Raw genomic sequence first — 21682 nt, 5'->3', positions numbered from 1 at the left:
CAGAGGGCTAAGGCCCAAGGAGTCACAGTGCCTGTATACACAGAGGGCTAAGGCCAAAGGAGTCACAGTGCTTGTATACAGTACACAGTGGGATACAGCACAAAATATATTTTTTAAAATATTATTTTACTTTTTTTTTTTTTACGCTGGAGCACAGCGCAGCATACATCAGCATGCTTTGTACACACAGCCACTTAGGAGTCTGGACACAACCACTTTAATCAGCAGAGTAGCGCAGAATACATCAGCGTGCCGTGCCCCCCTATAAACAGTCACTTAACAGCACAGCCACTTGTGAGTCTGGACACAGGCTACAGCCACTTTAATTAGCAGAGTAGCACAGCATACATCAGCGTGCAGTGTGCCCCCTACAGTCACTTAACAGCACAGCCACTAGTCTGGAGTCGGGACACATCCACCTTATTGCAGAATCCGACGTCGGGAGGATGACGTTTGGCCTCGGAGTGGGATCTGAATCAGACGGGAACACTAGGATCCCCTATGTTCGGAGCTCATCTATATATACAGTCAGGTGCATAAATATTGGCACATTGACAGAATTTTCATATTTTGGCCTCTATTCACCACCACAATGGCTTTGAAATGAAAAAAAAACAAGATGTGCTTTAACTGCAGACTTTCAGATTTAATTTGAGGGTAATTACATCCAAATCAGGTGAACCGTGTAGGAATTACAACAGTTTCTATATGTGCCTCCCACTTTTTAAGGGGCCAAAAGTAATGGGACTATCAACTCAAAAGCTATTTCATGGACAGGTGTGGGCTATTCCCCGCTGCTTAAACCTAAGTCCCCCGGGGGGGGTGCCTAACCCTAACCCTCCCTCCCCCTAGCCTAACCATAACCCTCCCGGGGGGGTGCCTAACCCTAAGTCCCCCCCCGGGAGCCCTAAACCTAACCCTCCCCCTCGCGGCGCCCATGCCGGGCGCCGGTCTCGGGCGTCTACATCTAGACGCCCGGCATTTCACCCTTGCCGGGATAAGACAGTCGGGATGCCGGCTGCCGGTATATAGTCAGTCAGCTTCCCGATTGCTTCCCGTTATTACTATATCCCTTTATACTCTGTGGATGAAGATTAATAGCCTGAAGCCAATGTTAGAAGATTAAATAGTAACATTCAGCCAATGAAAGGGCATCACTGGGCACAGCTCATTGAAAACAATGTTACAAAGTAATGCAATAAGCTCATAAACAATTATTGCAAACACAGAGCAAATTTCCAGAAGGTGAGAGCCACAAACTATACTTTTGAACCCTTGCCCCCATTCCCATGTTACGCCTCTGATGCAAGACATTTGCTCCATAAATACATCTTTCTACTGAGGTTAAAATTAAAATAAGTAGCTTCCATTAAATATATTTAGATTTACTTGTTTTAGTGCAGGGACAATTCGGTATTTAATATTTCTGTTTTTTATTTTTTCACATGCAAGGAAATCTATGTTTATATGTATCATTGAATACTTTACAAAGTATAAAAACGACATAATTTGATATGTAACCTGTGTTATTTTAAAAAGCAGAGGAGAGGTTGCCGGGGGGAGAGAATAAAATAAATGTACATTTGGATAACCTTTGTGACAGGTAATTTAAAGATGGAATTTAACCTGAACACATTACATTTAGCAAGGCTGTGCTTTTTTTTATGAGTCCACTAGGGGGAAGCAGAGTAACAAGTAATTTATTTTCTAAATGGCTCAAACTGTTTTGCCATCTACAGACAGTGCGTCATCTCTGTTTTATTCCAATTTGCATTTACTAATAACTGCCTGGAGCCCTGTTGTAAATATTCATTTACTGTATTATTTATGTACCTCTGTCAATGAAGACTTTATGCAAAACCTAATCAGGATGTACTTCTATCAATTATTCACACCAGTGTGATTTCACCAATAAGAAGTTGAAACTTTTAGGGTTTATAACACTGGCCTGGCTAGAGAAATGTATCACTACATAACAATAACAGGGGCTAAAATGGTCGCTATATAGTTTATATAACATTTACAGGCAAGATAAAGAATAAAGTAATCCAGCTTTTCAATTTGGAAATGAAATAAAAACTATTTATTTTCAGACTGTTTCATTCTTTATTTTTTCATGCTACGATGTAGAATGACAGTGAACCACTTGAGAATGGGACTGCAAGCACTCAAGTCACCAAAGTACCCTGATCCCAGGCCATCAGTCCCCCCTCCCCTCCCCTTGAACATCCTGTTGTTTTGTTTGGGACGGCAAGCTAGAGAGGCATTGCCAGGTCCCTACTTGTTGAAGATGGAGAGGGCTACTGTACAGACTCCATATTGGATCCTACAGGAAGGCTTCGCGCCCTAACCAAGATGGCTGCTGAACCTAGTACTGCACATGCCTGGGCGCCATCTTGTCACTATGTTACACCTCCGCAGCGGTCACTTAGCTCTGTGAGACCTGCGATATACTTCCGTTACCAACCCGCTTTCTGGAGACGCTGCAAAGCTACCGCATACAGTCACTGGCTGGTGTGCTGTATACCTCCTCATTCCGCTCCATAACCAGTGTGTATAACTGTAAGTGCAACTCCAATCTATAAATCACTCCACTGGTTAAGCATCTGGGCAGTTTGATGCCTCAGGGCATCCGCTGGTTTGTACATCACCTCTGCCATACCACCTGTACATACATATTCCAACACTACTAAATTTTGCAATGGGGCTCGGCAATGCACATTTCCACCCCTGTGATTATAGTATAGGGTGTTTCACTCGCTACTGGCCCCAAAGTTTAATATAATTGACGTCATTTAGTGAAATGTGACACAGACATACCTTGGTCTATGAGAAACATGAGGAAATCATAGCAGGTGTTGATAGTGTTTGCTATTAGCATCCAGGCCAGCTGTTCACCACCCTAGTCAGCAGCGCAGTCCAAAATTGAAATAGCTGAACCACACCAACTGCCAGTGAGGATGCCAGTGAGGATGGCAGTTGGTGTGGTTCCCCTATATGAGTTTTAGACTGTGCTGTAGCCTCACCTCAGGAGCCGCCACTGCTAGGCAGTAAGTATTCCTGCTTCGGACAGTGGTGTTGTGTACTGAGGCATCTACATTCATCGTGTCTGTGTGTTACGTACCGATATGAACCTTTATCAACTCCAGTACAGTATCGATTTCCAGTATGTCTGGACAATAAATACGCTTTGTTCAGCTGTGTACTGGTTCATATCAGCGCGTAACACGCAGACAAGAGGTAAGTCTGTATCAAATTTCACTAAATTATGTCGATTACTTTAAAAGTTATAAGAACTTTGGGGCCAATAGCGCGTGAAGCACTCTGTATTATTCCAACCAATAATGATGCTAAAAATGACTTTTCTGGGTCTCTCACATATAATTGAGAAAATATCAAAATTGAAAATATTGTTTAAATCTTCGGTCTGGAAAGCAGCTCTTATGGTTAAGTGTTGATTTCCGACTATCACAACAATAACACATTTTGCAGACTATCAATTAAAGAATTTAGTAACGTTAATAACCCCTTTTAATAGTTTAACATCTACCAAGTCTCCATTATAGTAAAAATGTAGGCTAGAATTAATTTTTCACAGCATCCTCATCATAACCAACTAGCAGAAATAGGAAGGACTCATATCGGGGACATTTATCCACACAACCATTGGTGTGTAAAGCTGGCCCTACACCTTATCGGTCCAACTCTTAACATGTATGACCAGCTTTAGGAATGTTCAAATGTCACAGACACTTCTGCAGTGTGTCCACTGCAGAAGCAGAGCTGGAGAAGGAAGATCCATTTCTTGACAGCAGCCAATTAACCTCCACACAGATGCTCTGTTTGGAATTGAACACAAGGCTCCAGTGCCATGAGTCAGCAATGCTAACTAGAGATGTGCGCCGACCCCCGTGTTTTGTATCTGTATCTCCTCTGGTTTTGGATATAGATTGGTTTTGCCAAAACCGCCCTTTCGTGTTTTGTTTTGAGTCTGTATTTCTTGAAAAAAAAACACATAAAAACAGCTAAAATCACATAATTTGGGCCTGTTTTTGTTCATAAAGTATTATTAACCTCAATAACATTTATTTCCACTTGTTTCCAGTCAATTTTGACCAGCTCACAGCTCACAATATTGTTTTCATCCACTTTAGGCCCATAATTTGCACCAAGCTAGCTGGCTGACTAAGCTAAGCGACAGCAGTGGGCGGCACAAACACGTAGCAGTTCAACTTCCAACATAGCAGTTCAAAAAACAAATGTTTTTATTATTCAAGAGGCCTGAGCGAGTTGAACTATGTATGTAGTTGAAGGCAGGGAAAGGAAGGGTTGATTGGTAGTAAATTTAATTTAATTTTTTGTTTCCGAAGTAAATTTATGAGGGAGAAGGGGAGGGGAGGCATTCACAAAAAATATTTTACTCATTCACATCAGTCCTTGCTCCAGAAGAATCCTTGAGTGCCATGCCTGCTGGTGGGAGTGGATTTTCATCCCAGAAGGGGACCAGGAAAACTTCTAGTAGTGCTTTCCAAAGCATTTGACTGTTAAATAATCCTTTACAAAGATTCCACTTGAAAAGCATTTCCCAACCTGTACAGGGACATTTAAAAAAAAACATAGTTAATGGCCTCCAAACTGCCGTTGTACCCACTGTCCACCAGCATAGATATGTGCACAAGCGGAACAGAGCAAATTAAAGATTTCAGATTTAAGGTCTTACGTTGTGTCTTTCTTGAGAATCTTGAGCCTGCTTCTGCTGCTATGAGTGGAGTTTCATCCCAGAAGGGGACCAGGAAGAGTGCTTTCCAAAACAATTGACTGTTAAATAATCCTTTTCAAAGATTCCACTTGAAACTTTTTCCCAACCTGTAGAGGGACATTAAAAAAAAACATTGTTACTTAGTGGCCTTCAAACTGCCGTTGTACCCACTGTCCACTTAACCAGCACAGATATGTGGACAAGCGGAACAGAGCAAATGCAATATTTTAGATTTAAGGTTTAAGTCTTACGTTGTGTCTTTCTTGAGAATCCTTGAGCACCATGCCTGCTGCTGGGAGTGGATTTGCATCACAAAAGGGATGAATATGTTGTTTCTTCTTGCCAACAGACACAGATCTGAAGAGCTCAAGTGGCACGTGATACAGCAATGGCTTCTCCATAAGTTTCTCCAGCAAGTGCATCTGCTGAGGAAAAACTAAACTTTCAAAACACCCACTGGTGATGCAGTTGAGTCAACACAACCATGTTTTGACATCTGGTCAGGTCAGAAGAATTGGCTACAATTAATGACACCTCTAGCGTGACTCCATCTGATATGGTCACCTTTTAAAGAATGGTTGAGGACTATTTAAAGAATTTTAATGATAGCATCTAAATAGGCATGTCAGACAGTCCGTTTGACTACTGGTAGGAAAAAAAGGTAATTTGGAGGTGCTTGCACAAACTAGCTTTGCTTTACTTGAGCTGCCCACCCTCCAGCCGGGAACCTTGTCAGTGATCGGCCTGAGACTACTTCTCCAAAATGTGGAAAAGATGATGTCCATCAAAATTAACTACAAATTCTATGAGAAAGACCTTTAACATCAATTACGTGTAAAAATTTCAGAGGCACCTGTAATGGTGGATTCCAGCCGGGACAAATTAATATTGTGTTAGAAGATGATGTATACATCACCCCAGATTCTACCAGCTCCCAAGCCTATATCATCATCCCATCCTGTGTTTTGTATAAATTACAGCTACGCTCCCTGTTAGATTGGGCATTCATTGTCCACTTTAGTGGATGTGAGCTCCATTTTAGTCCATACCACCACACCCCCTATACATCTTCTGACCTGGGCTACAGGAGGAGCAGCTGCACACTGGAATATGGTTGCATGGAGTTGCCCCTCTGATTCGCTGAAATTCAGGTAGAGGGGCCTTAGCTGCTTTGTAATTTTTTTTAAACCATATCCTCTATTTTCACCTTTTGAAAATATGTTTATGTGAACCTCAGCTGAGGCATTTGTGATGTCATTATGTTTAATATATAATGCACGTTATTTAGCACTTTGTTGTGGTCTTGTAGTCGGCGTATTGGCTAATCATTTATTCATGATTGAGGAAACAAGTGAAAAGTTGCATTTTTTTATTGCTAACTTTGTGTTATTAAAGTTGTAAAATTGTGAAGTTTTCACTTAGTGTCACAAGATTTTTTTATGAATAAGCATAGAATAACACACTGCGCTACCACTTTCAGTGTGACAATTTTTTTTACAAATACACTGCGTTTTCCACTAACAATGTGACAATATTTTTTACAAATACTGTACACTGCGTTTTGCAATTATAGTGTGACAATATTTTTTACGAATACACTGCTTTTTGCACTTACAATGTGACAAGCTTTTTTACGAATACACTGCGTTTCCACTAACAGTGTCTATATTTTTTACGAATACCCCTGCAGCCCCTGCACCTGGATGGACACAGCAGCCCCTGGCCTGGATGGACACAATCCCTGGATGGACACAGCAGCCCCTTGATTAACGACACAGGTAGCACGCTTGGCACAGCTACGTTGTTGATAAGTGTGGCTAACGTGCACACATACACAGAAAAAAAAACACATTCATTTTTATTTATTTTTTACACTGGGTGGAGAGCACACCTGAATGAGGCACCACCCCCTTGATAAACGGCACAGGCAGCAGCCCTGCGCAGCTACGTTGCTGATAAGTGTGGCTAACGCACACACACACAGAAAAAAAAACAACACATAATATTAATATTTTTTTTTGCACTTGGGGGGGGGGGGGAGAGCACCCCTGAACAAGGCAGCAGCCCCTTGATTAATGACACAGGCAGCACGCTTGGCTTGATTAATGACACAGGAGCCACTGAAGCCCCCCTCTTCTGTCTGCAGCACAGTTTCTAAAGACAACTACACAGCCCTTATGGACAACAGCACAGCCCAGCCAGCCTCTATGGACAACAGCAGCCAGCCCCTATGGACAACAGCCAGCCCCTATAGGCAACAGCCAGCTCCTATGGACAACAACAGCACAGCCCCTCCCTAGCTTCCTCTTCACTCTCCACAGCCGGAATGAAAATGGCGGCGAGCGCAGGAACCTTTATAGGATCCAAAACCCCACGAGAATCCGACAGCGGGAGGATGACGTTTTGCCTCTCTTTGACATACGAGTCAGCCAGGAAAACCCCTCAAAGACATTCACAGAGTTGTCCTGAAACCACTTCTTTGATATCTTGGCTGTGTGCTTAGTGTCGTTGTCCTGCTGAAAGATTAACCGTCGCCCCAGTCTGAGGTCAAGAGCGCTCTGGAGCAGGTTTTCATCCAGGATGTCTCTGTACAATGCTGCATTCATCTTTCACTCTATCCTGACTAGTCTCCCAGTTCCTGCTACTGAAAAACATCCCCACAGCATGATGCAGCCACCTCCATGCTTCACTGTAGGGATGGTATTGGCCTGGTGATGAGCGGTGCCTGGTTTCCTCCAAACATAACGCGTGGCATTCACGCCAAAGAGTTCAATCTTTGTCTCCCATGGTCTGAGAGTCCTTCAGGTGCATTTTGGCAAACTCCAGGCAGGCTGCCATGTGCTTTTTGCTAAGGAGAGGCTTCCGTCTGGCCACTCTACCGTACAGGCCTGATTGGTGGATTGCTGCAGAGATGGCTTTCCTTCTTGAAGGTTCTCCTCTCTCCACAGAGGAATGCTGTAGCTCTGACAGAGTGACCATCAGGTTCTTGTTCACCTCCCTGACTAGGGCCCTTCTCCCCGATCGCTCAGTTTAGGCGGACAGCCAACTCTAGGAAGAGTCCTGGTGGTTCCGAACTTCTTTCATTTACGGATGGTGGAGGCCACTGTGCTCATTGGGACCTTCAAAGCAGCAGATATTTTTCTGTACCCTTCCCCAGATTTGTGCCTCAAGATAATCCTGTCTCGGAGGTCTACAGACAATTCCTTGGACTTCATGCTTGGTTTGTGCTCTGACCTGCACTGTCAAGTGTGGGACCTTATATAGACAGGTGTATACCTTTCAAAATCATGTCCAATCAATTGAATTTACCACAGGTGGACTCCAATTAAGCTGTAGGAACATCTCAAGGATGATCAGTGGAAACAGGATGCATCTGAGCTCAATTTTGAGCTTCACGGCAAAGGCCGTGAATACTTATGTACATGTGATTTCTTATTGTTTTTTTTTTATTAAATTTGCAAAAATCTCAAAAAAACTTTTTACATGTGTCATTATGGGGTATTGTGTGTAGAATTTTGGAGGACAAAAAATAATTTATTCCATTTTGAAATAAGGCTGTAACATAACAAAATGTGGAAAAAGTGACATGCTGTGAATACTTTACGGATGTACTATATCTTTTGTGGATGTTGGAGGTCTGGTGCAAATATATGCAATGATGACCTGCAACATTAGCTACTACGGTAGTCTCTCAGTTAATTCATTAATGCGGTTGCTATATTCTTTGAAAATGTATAACTGCATTACTTGATATTCCCATTTGGATTGTGACAGGAAAAACTATTCCTATTTGGGAGGCCCGAGTGGCATATGGTGCATTTTGTGGCAAGCGCTAAGGCAGAGGCAGATTACGAGAGGAGGGGGCCTGTGTGCAACCTCTGTGTGGACCCCTTCCTCTCTCCATGGCACAGTTGCAAGTAACCTCAGCCATGTTCCCGGTGATTTCTGTACTACACATATGCTGTGTGGGCCCTCATGGACCATGTGCACCGCACACCGTGCCCCCATTATAGGTAAGTCACTGCTCATAGGGCATGTGAAGGCATTTGGGAAAAAAGTGGAGGTTTAGCATAGCACATAAGGGTGTGGAGAATTATTTATATTTAATTCATAGAGTATCAGCCCTTTTTAGAGTGGCCGGTTAATAAGCAGCTGGATAAGTTTATGTTTAGTGAAATTAAATGTCCAGCTGGGTGATTTTGTTTGTTTCTTTGTTGTGTTTTTTTTAACATTTATAGAAAAAAAAAGCTATAGATTATTTTTATCTATTATGACCTTTTCTATGTGAATGGAAAATTAGGTAATCCTCATTAGGGATGGACATCGGAAGCCCGGCATCAAACAGTTACCGGCCTTCTGACATCAAATCCAGCAATGTGATAGCAACTATCCGTAGCATTGCAACCATTAAATAGTATAACCATCGTGATGGTTATAATTGGGACCGCTAAGGGGACGGATCCTTTGTGAAAGGGGGTGGAGCCTCACCGCACCCCAGTCCACATCACTGTGGGGGCTGCCCATCACGCTCCCAGATGCTGGGCTCCCCCTACACTGAGAATAGATGCCGTCTATTCTCCTGCTCACCCTCTGCTATGCAGTGCAGCGTTGTGCGCTCATCCCCCACAGCCAGCCATCCGATGGGCATCAGAAAACTGCATCCGATGGCGGGCAACCATTGAATCCGGTTATTTGATGGAAAAAGTACTTCCATCGAAGCGGAAACATTGATGGTTGCTAACCATTGGCTTGGATATCCATCCCTAGTCCTAATTTATCTCACATGTACCAGGCAGTTAAAATGTACCTGGCAAATAAAATATGTGTTTCCAATGTGGACAGACACTTTTCTGGGCAATCTAGACAAGTGGCTATACCACACATTGTTCATGTGGTCGTCATATAAGTCATCTGCAGACTGGATTTTCATGCACACCACAGATTTCATCATTTTGGGGTATATGATTATTTTAGAGCTAGCACTGGGAAGAAAACCTTCAACAGTGAGTTCAGTACCGAAACCTCAAATTGTTGTCTCAGGAAAGCTGTTGACCTGGAAAGACAACCATACAGACCACCCGTGATATAGTTCTGGTCTATATAGTAACATCCTTCACTTTCTCCGAATTGCAGTTTTACTTGAGTTAATTCAAATTGAATAAACATTTTCACAGTGTCAGACCTGGGCACACAAAGGACGTGAGAAGCACAGGTTATATAGCGTGTAATGAGCAAACTGTGATTCATTTTCTATTTAGCCAAAGCAGTTCACACAGGCAAGTTAATTTAAATTAAGACAATACAGCTAATCCACCTCTTAAACATATCAATAATGTATTCTAGGTTTGAGATAAAAAGAGTCAACTGATTCCACGAAAATAAAGAAAAGAGTCAACTTTATGATACTTAGGGGCCCATTTATCAATCTTTTTTTTTTTTTTTTTTACTAAAATAATGGGAAAAAGAGTGTTTTCACACCCTTTTTACATTATTTTAGTATCACTTAAGTGTATCAAAGGGCTTTTGGTACAATTTTCATTAAAAAAAAAAAAAAAAAAACTACTCCAAGCCCTTAAATTTGTATTCTGTTATTAAGCAGATTGCATTTCCCATACAGCTAATGGAGATGCGATCTGCTCCAGATTTACTAAAAGCAATTGTAAAAAAAAATTGCGTGGGAGCCCTGCGATAAAACAGTATCTGTAGATGGTGTTATGCAGGGTTCCCCCCATTTCCCCTACTCCAGCTCAGTCTTCCCTGTCTGCTGACAGAGAAAACAGAACCTGGAGCAGACTTCTGTGATCAGCCTGTGTGTCTTATAGACCACAGGTGTCACAATCCTGATTAATTTCTCTCATATGTTATTAGTTTGTCTTGTGACTTACCTCTGCCACCTGTTCTGTGGGTCAGGATATTCTGATTTGCCTGGGAAGTCTGCTCAGCGTGCAGGCTGCAACACCTCCAGTGTGAGCATGAGACTGTGCTATTCCTTCCAGGCCGATTATTCACCTGAGAGAGTTCTTCTGTCTGTGAAGTCTGCAGATTCCTGATTAGAACAGTGGACCTGATTTAGACCTGCTCGCTAAGTTGCGGCTGCTCGCACTTATAGTCGCCCGTCTGCGCATGCGTATAATTCGCAGTGCGTGTGCGCAAGTCAGTCTCAGCGATGGGGAATTGTGCGCTTGTAGTACACAGACTGCCCGCTACTTTGAGTGACAGAATGTGCCGTTTGTGGGTGGTAACAGGGGAAGGTGCTTGTGAACCGGGGAGTGGATTTGTGAACGCAGGCATGTCTGGCCGCCAGAATGGAGTTTAATGGGTGTGCATAATTAGCAAAGTAGCGTCATTGAACACGTCACTTGGTTGTTTTCTAGCCTGAACTGCTCGCAGTGCTTGCAGGAGGGTGAGTCAACCACAAGCGCTGCGATCACTTCCGATGGTCTTCGATGTACCAATGTTTTAAGACACTTCCTAGAGATAAGGGGCGCTAGTGGGTATCTAAATACACGCTAATGGGCATCTACATTGACAAAGTGATTGCTCGCCAAAACATAGTGGGCGTGCTTATGCCTTGCGAGCGAGCGGCTGTCTTGATGTCACTTTGCAAAATTTAAATACGCTGGGAGCGAGCGGTCGCAATTAGCGAGTGGGTCTGAATGAGCTCCAGTGTTTGCAGTGCAAACTGTAGTGCTGGACTTGAACTGCATAGATCATTAAGATGCATTTGCTCTAAGTGGATGTTATTCTCTCTACATTTCCACAGCTTGCTAGTACTCTGCACACCAAAGTTACTGCCAAAAATTTTGTATGGCGCAGCCGTATTGGACTCAGTCACCTGATTCTCCTCCACCACTCAGAGCGCTGCTCCCAGACCAGCTGACCACAGCAGCCAATCCCCAACGGTCCAGGGATATATAAGGAACTTCATGGCAGTCTGCTAGTGCCAGTGCTTTGATGTCTGTATCCTGCTGCAGGCTGATAGAGTATTATTATTATTATCCTTTATTTAAATGGCGTAACAAGGGTTCCGCAGCGCCTTACACAGTACATAAACAAATAAGCACACAAGAAAACAGATATTAACAGTACAAACAATGCAGGACAGATACATGATTTATATATTGCTGCATAACACTTAGATAAGCAGCATGGTGTCTGGGGTTGCAATCGGGAAGCCGGCTGACGTAAGCCTGACAGCCGGCTTCCGGACTGCTTTATCCCGGCGGGTGTTAAATGACAGGCGTCTAAATCTAGACACCTGTCATTTTTCCGATGCCGGGAGACCGGTGCCCGGCGTCCCGATCGAAGGGATGCCGGGCGCTGCGAGCGGATAGCCACGGGGGGGAGGGATAGGTTTAGGGCTTCCACGGGGGACTTAGGGTTAGGCAACCCCTCGGGAGGGATAGGCTAGGGGGAGGGAGAGTTAGGGTTAGGCACCCCCGGGGGGAGGTTAGATGTTAAGGACCCCCCGGGGGACTTAGGTTTAGGCAGCGGGGAAGGGGGGGGATGTTAAGGTTAGGCACCCCTAAGGAGGGTTAGGGGGTTAGGTTAGTAGATACTTACCTAAGGACGATCGGGATTTCCAGCGCTGTCGGGCTTCCTCTGCCGGGATCTCTGCTTTTGTCTTCCTGTCGCTGCCGGGATTTGAACTCATACTGCTTCCGGTGTCTGTAACCAAGGGTTGGGTGCTGTTGTAAATTAATTAGAGTATAATTAAGTAAAGGAGAAGCACATGAGGGAAGAGAGCCCCGTTAGAGCTTACATTCTAAAGGGGAGGGGGCAGATAAACACGGGTGACACAGGTGGGCTGGATACAAGGGTAACAGTAATCTAACATCTATAGAAAGGTTAGTCTAAATTTAAGAGGGGAAAAAAAAGTATTCTTCAACACTTTGACTTCCAGCGCAGTTTCCATCTCCAGTGCTCCTGGCACCAACTGTTCTGGCTCAATCCCGGTGTCCAGTATTCCGGCTCAATCCCGGTGTCCAGTATTCCGGCTCAATCCCGGTGTCCAGTATTCCGGCTCAATCCCGGTGTCCAGTATTCCGGCTCAATCCCGGTGTCCAGTATTCCGGCTCAATCCCGGTGTCCAGTATTCCGGCTCAATCCCGGTGTCCAGTATTCCGGCTCAATCCCGGTGTCCAGTATTCCGGCTCAATCCCAGTATTGAGAAATCCAGAGTCCAGTATCAGTCGTTACCACTCCTCTCTAAGCCACTTGACTGCATGTGGAAAAGTTACATAAGACCTTCCAGTTTCTGCCCAGACCTCCCAGACGTCATTCCAGCCAGAACCCTTAGTCCGGGTCCACAACAAACCACATCTGTGACAACAGGCTAATCACAGTGGAAACCCCCCCAAAAAAAATTAGAATTAAAAAAATACACTTACCTTACCAGGAGATCAGCGAGGTCCTTGGTGGCCCAGTCAACTGATTTATAGGATGTTTCTCCTGTAACTCTGGTCATCTGCTTTGTGCTGTGAACTGAGATGCATCTCAGTTTACTGCAAAGATCAGCTGGCCAGGGTCACAGAACAGGAGGCCAGCCATCAGCTGACTTGGTCACTGAGGAGGTCACCAGAACGGAGGAAAGTTTAAGCTGGGGGGGGGGGTAGAGTCTCGCAAGATCTGTCCTGCCATGTGTGTAATAATACAATCTGGTGAAAATAACAAAATTTGCAATGCGAGTTCAGTTGTTATCATCACATCACAACCACAAATTAATTTGGGATTGTGATAAATAGGCCACTTAAAACTCGTTAATAAATGAGGCCCTATCACCAAAACGAGTGATAAATTTCACTGTGTATGATAAATGGTGCTCCAGCCAATCAGCTCCCAACTGTCAACTGTTAGCAAAATGACAGTTGGGAGCTGATTGGCTGGAGCACCATTTATCGTACACAGTGAAATTTATCACTCGTTTTGGTGATAAAACTCGTTAATAAATGGGGGCCTTAATGTTTTGTCCATTTTGGACTTACAAAAAACAAGACAAAAATGTGTGTCTCAAAAATGTGTTGAAAAAATGTCAATTAGGAGCTCATTGGTTGGTACTTTATCTCTCTACACTTTCTCTCTCTCCAAGGCTTAGTACGGATGAATACCACTCCCTAACTTAAATCTGTGTTGTTGTTGCAGGATGCAGAGATATTATCACGATCGATGGAATGCTATAGTTTTTGGTTGACATTGGAAGAAAAATGTTCACTACATCAGCCAGGTGGCAGTGTTTCCTCACACTCTGCTGAATTAGCTAGAAATCAACAAACTGATTTTCTGTTAGTAAAAGACGTGTAGCATGTAAGTAATAAATACATCCCTGAAAAATATACAAAACCGAAAATATAGACATATTTAATGAAGCACTACAACTGCTATGAAAGCAATAGTTACACAAATAACACAATCTGGACTCAATAATAACCTGTGATAAAAAAAAAAAAAAATCAGGCATAAACGAACTGTACATCGCTAGATGTTGTACTACAATTCTATGTTATTGTTATTTAATTATACTGTAATCCTTTTCTGAACATAGAAGCCATGTACAATTACTATCACATCATTATTTGTTCAGGAACATAACTTCCTACCCCAGTAGAGGCCAATATCTATTTTTCTACCACAGAAACACAAATAGATCATTGGCAATTTCATCACAGCCATTAACGTACCAGTTATTCTTTTGGACATTTATTCATTCATACATGGGCAGACAATACATATTCCATGCAGGCAGAACACTGGTTTGTAATCAAACTGAAGATCATAGTGCTTTGAAGCAGCAATGCTAGCCACTGTGCTGTCAAGTTACAACAAATATTTATTTTATGTTTCTACTAGTAGAAATAGCCCAATTTTATTTTGCAAACAATGATGTTAAGACCCCCATACATGTGAAGGATTGCTACAAATCCTCGATCCTCCGACGCCTGGGCAAGGGATCGGGCAAATTCAACATGTTGGATTTCCCTGATTTGCCGATCCCGACCAAAAAATTATCAGGATCGGCGAGTAAGAGATTTTTAACATGCTGAATTTCCACAATTCCATGACGGATCGCCAATCACCGATCCCCGCCAATCGGTGGATCAGATCGGCGGTGGGCGATTGAGAAATTGCAGCGTTGATGTATGGCTCGCATTACAATTGTTTGTATAGGTAGTAGGACAACTTATGTTGTGTAAATATTTACTTTACAGAACACATTCTTTGTGTTAAAAAAAAAATAAAAAATAGTTGTGGGCAATTGACATGCTGTAACTTCCAGAGGTGGTTAGGTGGTTTATGCCTTCATGTCTAAATATTGTTTCTGTACTGTGTCCATTTCACCATGAAAAACCCAATGTTCCAATGCTTTTACAGTCAGAGAGGTGAAGGATTTAAAGGTCATCAGACAGATAACACACCCTGAGTGCAGGGGCGTAACTTCATCCCAGGTGCCCGGAGGCAAGATAAATCTTGGTGCCCCCACCCCCCAAAATAAAATTTACCACCCCCCCAGCACCTATGCCAGCCCCAGCTGCCGCCGCCACCTTATGCAGTTCCTTTTATACAGTGCCCCCATTAGTGGTCCCGCTATGCAGTGCCTGCCTATGTAGTGCCCCCCAGTAATGGTCCCCCTATGCAGTGCCTCCAGTAGTGGTCCCCCAATGCAGTGCCCCCAGTAGTAAGGGCCTCTGTAATGCCCCCAGTAGTAATGCTCCCTGTAGTGCCCCCAGTAGTAATGCTCCCTGCAGTGCCCCCAGTAGTAAGGGCCCCTGTAGTGACCCCAGTTGTAGTGCTCCCAATAGTGCCCCCAGTAGTAAGCCCCCTGTAATGCCCACTGTAGTGCCCCCAGTAGTAAGCAACCGCACCCCTTGCACCCTCCGTAGTTACGCCACTGGAGGTGGAGCGCCGATCAGCGGCGCTCCTTCTCCATGCAGCTCCTCCTCAGCAGTGCCCGGAATGGCCGGGGGACAATGAAGCCAGGTGCTCCCTTCAAGGTTGGCGCCCGGCGGCAAATTACTCCATTGTCTCCGGGAGTTCCGGCACTGCCATGCCTAGATAATTAATATTTGTGGTTATCGTAATTACCACTTCCCAGATCCCTATAATTCCCTACTCAATGCATATGAGAGTGATAGGAATTTGGGAGATTAATACACACCTTGATTTTGGTGTCGATTTAAATTGACTGAAATCAACTCAGAATCGACTGTCTAATGCACTGCCAGAATCTCTTATTTACTAACATTCGATTTTGTTTTCGATTCCAAAATCGATAAGTGGGATTTGGCAGGTGTAAATGCATTTGGTGTTGAACCAAATGTAACTAGAACCTAATAAACAAATTGAAGCACTTCTAAAAAAGAAGCATGCACAAATCATTATGTTCTGTGCATGCTTCTTAGTGTTAAAAAAATCTAGAGTTAAAAATAATAATAATAATTAAAAAAAAAATGGTGTGGGGTCCCCTCCTAAATCCATAACCATCCCTGGACCTTTTAGCCTGGTCTGGTCATGGAAAATCAGGGGAAAAACTAGTTTTGGGTTCCCCCTATTTTCCTTTAACCAGCACCAAGCTGAACCAGCTGGGGTTGTAATGCCACAGCAGGAAGACACACAGTGTGGAGTCTTCCTGAAAAGCATTAACCAGCCCCAAACTGGTCAGCCCAGGGTTGGTAATCCTCAGAAAGTAGAGATTCCCCAAGAAATAGGGTTCCCACCCTCCCGAGCATCAACCAGCTCAGGGCTCTTCCATGCATCCATGGTGGTGGTGGGTGCAGGGGTCATAGTTTAAAGTGAGTAATAATATTGTTCTTCACATTGGGACTACAAGTACCAGCAAGCTTGCCCTGTGGCACAAGTGCCAACAGGCCAGTGGCACCTGAACCCCCACTGTGTAGAAAAAAATAAAAAAACAACATTACACACAGCGAATATTGTATTCCTTTATTACACATTTATTCACTCACACTACATACTTTACCTACTCCCTGGAGGAGGTCAGTCACCTTCTCCAGGTGGTTGTCTCAAGGTGTTGGTAAAATAATGAAATGGACAAGTACCGGGCAGTGCCTGGTGCCACCCAAAATTAAGTAAGGTCATTCACGGTCACTCCAATGGAGAACAGTTTATTGGCTGAGAGTATCAACGGTTTCCATGGAGCGGCCACAGCCATGGATAACAGTTGATGCTCTCAGCCAATAAACAGTTCTCCATTGCAGTAAATAGAGTGACCGTGAATGACCTTACTTCATATGGTCCAGGGCTGGTTATGGATTGCATCAGGCAGGCCTATTGTTTGGGTGCTTTGTAAGTTTTGTATTCAATATATTGATTTTCAATCCAACTTTTAATAAATGAGAGGATCCTGTAGTAGCCTATGTGAAAGGGCCGATGTTTGGTCCATGTTCAGTTTGGGTCAGGATTTGGTTTTATAGTCAATTTTGCCTTTAGTAAATCCCTGATTTGCAAAATCGATTAAAGTACAAGTACACCAAAAGCCCAAAACCGACCTTAAGTAATTATACCCTCTCAGGTGGTTCAGGGTGATTTTTATTTCTAAACTTCTTGCAACTGTTAGGTATTATATTAACAAGACAAGATTAAATCTGAATTATTCATTGAATAAGATACAGAGAAAAATATCCGCAATCTACAACAATTTGTTATACAGCAGAGAAGATATCAACCCAAAGCACTAACCTTACAATGGATGCAACACTTCAAAAGTAGAGCAGATGGAAAAACAGGCTTGCCGTCTCATATCACAGGGATGTACAACTAATGGTTCACAGACCAAGAGCCGGTTATTAGGCTAGGCAAAAGTGTATTTACCACAGAACTTCAACATTCAAGGAACCTGTAGGACCAACAATTTCTATAGTTCCAGTCTGGTGTCCAAATTATTTAATTGTTAGATAATTAAAATATTTTTAAATTAGCAATATTTCATGTTCTGTGAACATCTATTAGGATTATATTTAGATGGCAAAATGGCACCAACCAATAACATCTGTGATATGCCACCTTGCACACTCCAAACACCCTTCCATCTTCTGCTTCAAACAGCCTCCCATCTTCTGCTCCAAACGGCCTCCAAACAGCCTCCAATCTTCTGCTCCAAACAGCCTCCCATCTTCTGCTCCAAACAGCCTCCCATCTTCTGCTCCAAACAGCCTCCCATCTTCTGCTCCAAACAGCCTCCCATCTTCTGCTCCAAACAGCCTCCCATCTTTTGCTCCAAATAGCCTCCCATCTTTTGCTCCAAACAGCCTCCCATCTTCTGCTCCAAACAGCCTCCCATCTTCTGCTCCAAACAGCCTCCCATCTTCTGCTCCAAACAGCCTCGTATCTTTTGCTCCAAACAGCCTCCCATCTTCTGCTGCAAACAGCCTCCCATCTTCTGCTGCAAACAGCCTTCTATCATCTGCTAGTCTGCTCCAAAAATTCTCCCAGCTTCCCCTCTCTTGCTCTCTCACTTCCAACTTTGCATCTCAACTTTACTTTACATCCAGCAGAGAGCAAAGTTAAGCAGGTGGGTTGGTAGGTTAGTAAAATTATGCATTAACATACACAACCAATGTTCCGTTGCACTAATTCAATACAGTTCAATTCTCTATCATATTGGGCAGCTTGTCCAGCATGGAACACAGGAAATCCCACAGGAAATCAGGTAAATTGAAAAAAGTAGTGGCTGCAAGTTGGTCAATTTCAATTTACCTGATAGAATTTGTCATTACATTGCTTTTTAAGATTTCTATAAAGCATTGTAACTATTTATGCTTTATAGGAATTGAATTTATTGTTTATATCTTATCGGAATCCAAATTTACATTGTAATATAACTGTATATTCATAATAAATTTTTTAGTCTGTAATGATTAAGTGTATTATTCGTGATATTATAATATGTGGATTCAGTTCTCATCCTGTGGATTTTTATATTGTCTTATGTTAGTCATTAAACTTTTTTACCGAATTAAAAACAGTTTATTTTATCAGGCAAGGAATAATATCAATAATAACATGAAGTGACCAAGATAACTACTTGTAGTAGCATACCATATTTGCAATTTTTGAAGACATCACAAGAATTTCCTTAAAAGAGAAGTAAACACCACATAGAAAACGGATATTAAAAGTGAGTTAGCACATAGGTCAAACTTATGGTAGTATGCGTAACAGAGCCTAGTTTGTATTATGTATGTAAATAGTATCCAAATCAAAGCAACTTCTCTGTCAACAGTCACCGAAAACACATTTTGGGGACAATTTAATTAGTTGCAGCCACGGGTAAGTACATATTTTTGTCCCCTTCATCAGGAAATCTGAAACGTTGGAGCAGACTGAGCTAATTTGTCCTTACTAATCAAGTTCCATGAGTGGGAGGGAGTAGGTGCAGTTATTGGGATTTCCTTGGTGGCCACTGAGCCAAAGATAATATTTAACTGAATGAGAAGTGCCACTACTGCTATGTATATATTTATGTATGTATGTATGTGTGTGTGTGTGTGTTGCCCTCTCTCATATATATATATATATATATATATATATATATATTATACTTATCAATTAGACTAATTGTTTGTTTCCATTTTCTAACCAAAGAAAAAGTTTTTCAAACATGTGACGGCAGTTGCCTCTGTCGCGGTGAGTAGGAGCCCGGAGCTCACTTACTTACCTGCAACGCTGTTCTCCCTGGGCTGCCATGTCTCCTCTGCGGCTGGGTCACCCACGGTGAAATGTAGGCAGCCGGCCCTTCCTCTCTTCTGGTCGCCCCCACTGTGTGTGTGTGTGCAGACGGACATGGCTCCTAAAGGATCGCGCACGCCAACCTGTTTAAAATTTAGAGGGAAAGTGCGCACCGAACGTGGTATCATGTTCGGCGCCATATTCAAATCTCCACTATATATAAGAGACTCTGGGCCTGATTCAGACCGAGCGCTATGCGCTCGCGAGCGGGTCGATGATAGGCCACTGCGCATGCCGGAGCCGGCTCCGACGTGCACATGCACGAGACTCGGCTAGCGACGGGCGCTCCGTCGCTCCGGGTCTCGCACCAAAAGTGGGCAGCTGTCGATTTTGACCGACAGCTCGCACCGTTTTGGAGGCGTGGCTTCACAAACAGAGGCGTTCCCATGCGAACGCCTGCCGTTTGTGGGCGGCCCCACTGACATCACCAGTGATTTCAGTGGGAGAGCTTCCGGCTCTATTAGAGCCAGAAGCTCTCTGGGGCTTGCGGCCATGAGACCCTACCACAAGGGTCTCGTCGCAAGTCCAATTGTAGCGATGGTCTTGACCATCGCAACCATCATCCTGGCCGCTCGCAATAGCTGTGGGCCGCTCCAAAGAAAAAAAAAAAAAAAACGCCCTGATTCAGAGCGAGCGCCCTTTCAGAGCGTCCGGCTCTGAATCAGGGCCTCTGTGCACAAACAAATGTCAGAGTATTAGGTCTTATCCCTAGCTCCATAGTTCCAGCTTCCTTGCATTTTGCCTTATCCATTAACCTGTTCCTGACCTCAGCATTCCTTTATCAGTTGGCTGATACTGTGCTGTTATCCACACTGCTGCACGTCTCCAGTTTTGTTCAGCCTCCTAACCAGTGCCTACCAGCTCCGTACAGGAAACCCAGAGAGTCGAGTTCCCTTTGCGGAGCTGGTAGGCATGACGGGGGCCGCAAAGTCCAAATTTCCTTGCAGGGGTCCCTGGTGAAAACCCCAGCATTTTAGGCTCGGGGCCTCTGTCCTGTGTATTAGTCAATCCACAAGTACGGGTCAGCATCCACACTATCCTTAAGTGCCTGCAGCAGGATCTGGAGCTTATCAGATGAGCAACATTTATCTTTGAGAATCTCTGGGGGTAAACAATTGCCCTACAGCTGACGAAGGACATTGCAAAATTTTGAGTGACATTTATATAAGCTCAATATCTACATTCTTTTTAAGTACACATAAATTTTACTTCAATAATGTTCGTTGTTGCACTTCTTTAATACACTATGGACTAGAATTACTAAGCAGCGGCTTTTGTAAACTGAAGCCTCTCAGCGGATTTGACCTTGAAATTTAAAGCAACACTAATATACAATAAGTGAATAACAAGAAGCGATTTGCTTGTAATATTAATACCGTTTTACATTTTTAGGTCAAACCCAAATGAATAAAGTCTTAATAATAATTGCTGTACAGATTGATTGTTATATATGACAAATGTGTGCGCTGGAAAGGGTTTCATAAATTATGTTATAATATATATATATATATATATATATATATATATATATATATATACATACATACACACACACAAAATAAGCCACTTTGCAATTTGATACACAAGTAAGGAGTTCCCTATCACATTATTACCTACAACTAGTACATACCTGCCCACTAGATGGCTAACTCCATGGACTCGTTTAGAAAGAGTAATAGAGATGAAAGAAGTCAGTAACAGAAAGTAAATGTAACCTATGTCTAGCTATGGGAGGCCGATTCCTGCTCTGCCAACACTGTTCCGATGATCATCAATCAAAACTGTTGATCAGTGGACATCGATGATTGTCGATCTGTCGGGGAGTTGACAAACTACAGAAAGTTAAAAATCCTGACTCGCCGATCCAGATCTATTTTGAGAGGAGAAAGGACCCTAGGACTACACTTCATTCTTCCTCCTGGTGACATGCAGACACACAGCCTCCCTCTCCCCACGGCAAAGCACACCCAATGAATAAGTGAAACGCCAGGGGGGAAGGCAATGATGCTGCTTACTACAAGTAATGGGGTCATCCCCGCACCTGGATAAATGCTAGCTAGTAGCTGATTGGTTGCTATTGGCAATTTGTTCACATCTCCAGTCTTTAGAATTATTTGTACATTTCCCCCAAGTGACAGTTCATCAGTGGAAGGGTTAAGAGTAACGAGCAATCCATGTCCT

The 21682-nt window shown here is 43.3% G+C and overlaps 1 long non-coding RNA gene across 4 annotated transcripts in view; it reads left to right on the top strand.

Annotated features, from left to right (window-relative positions):
* The window catches only part of LOC148481920 (uncharacterized), a 50460-nt gene extending 36274 nt beyond the window's left edge, over window positions 1–14186 (top strand). For 2 of the 4 annotated variants that reach the window (XR_015871821.1, XR_015871818.1), the window contains exon 3: window positions 6450–6536. This is a non-coding gene — a long non-coding RNA (uncharacterized LOC148481920). Of the gene's footprint in view, window positions 1–5108; window positions 5277–6449; window positions 6537–13900 lie in introns of those variants that run through there. The other 2 variants (XR_015871819.1, XR_015871820.1) reach the window with 2 other exon arrangements.
* The last annotated feature ends 7496 nt before the right edge of the window (window positions 14187–21682 follow it).

Source organism: Taudactylus pleione, unplaced genomic scaffold (assembly GCF_031769625.1).
Source record: "Taudactylus pleione unplaced genomic scaffold, aTauple2 ptg000556l, whole genome shotgun sequence".
Lineage (NCBI taxonomy): Eukaryota > Metazoa > Chordata > Amphibia > Anura > Myobatrachidae > Taudactylus > Taudactylus pleione.
The sequence above is the reverse complement of the archived record's forward strand: the minus strand, read 5'-3'. Positions and strand labels throughout refer to the sequence as shown.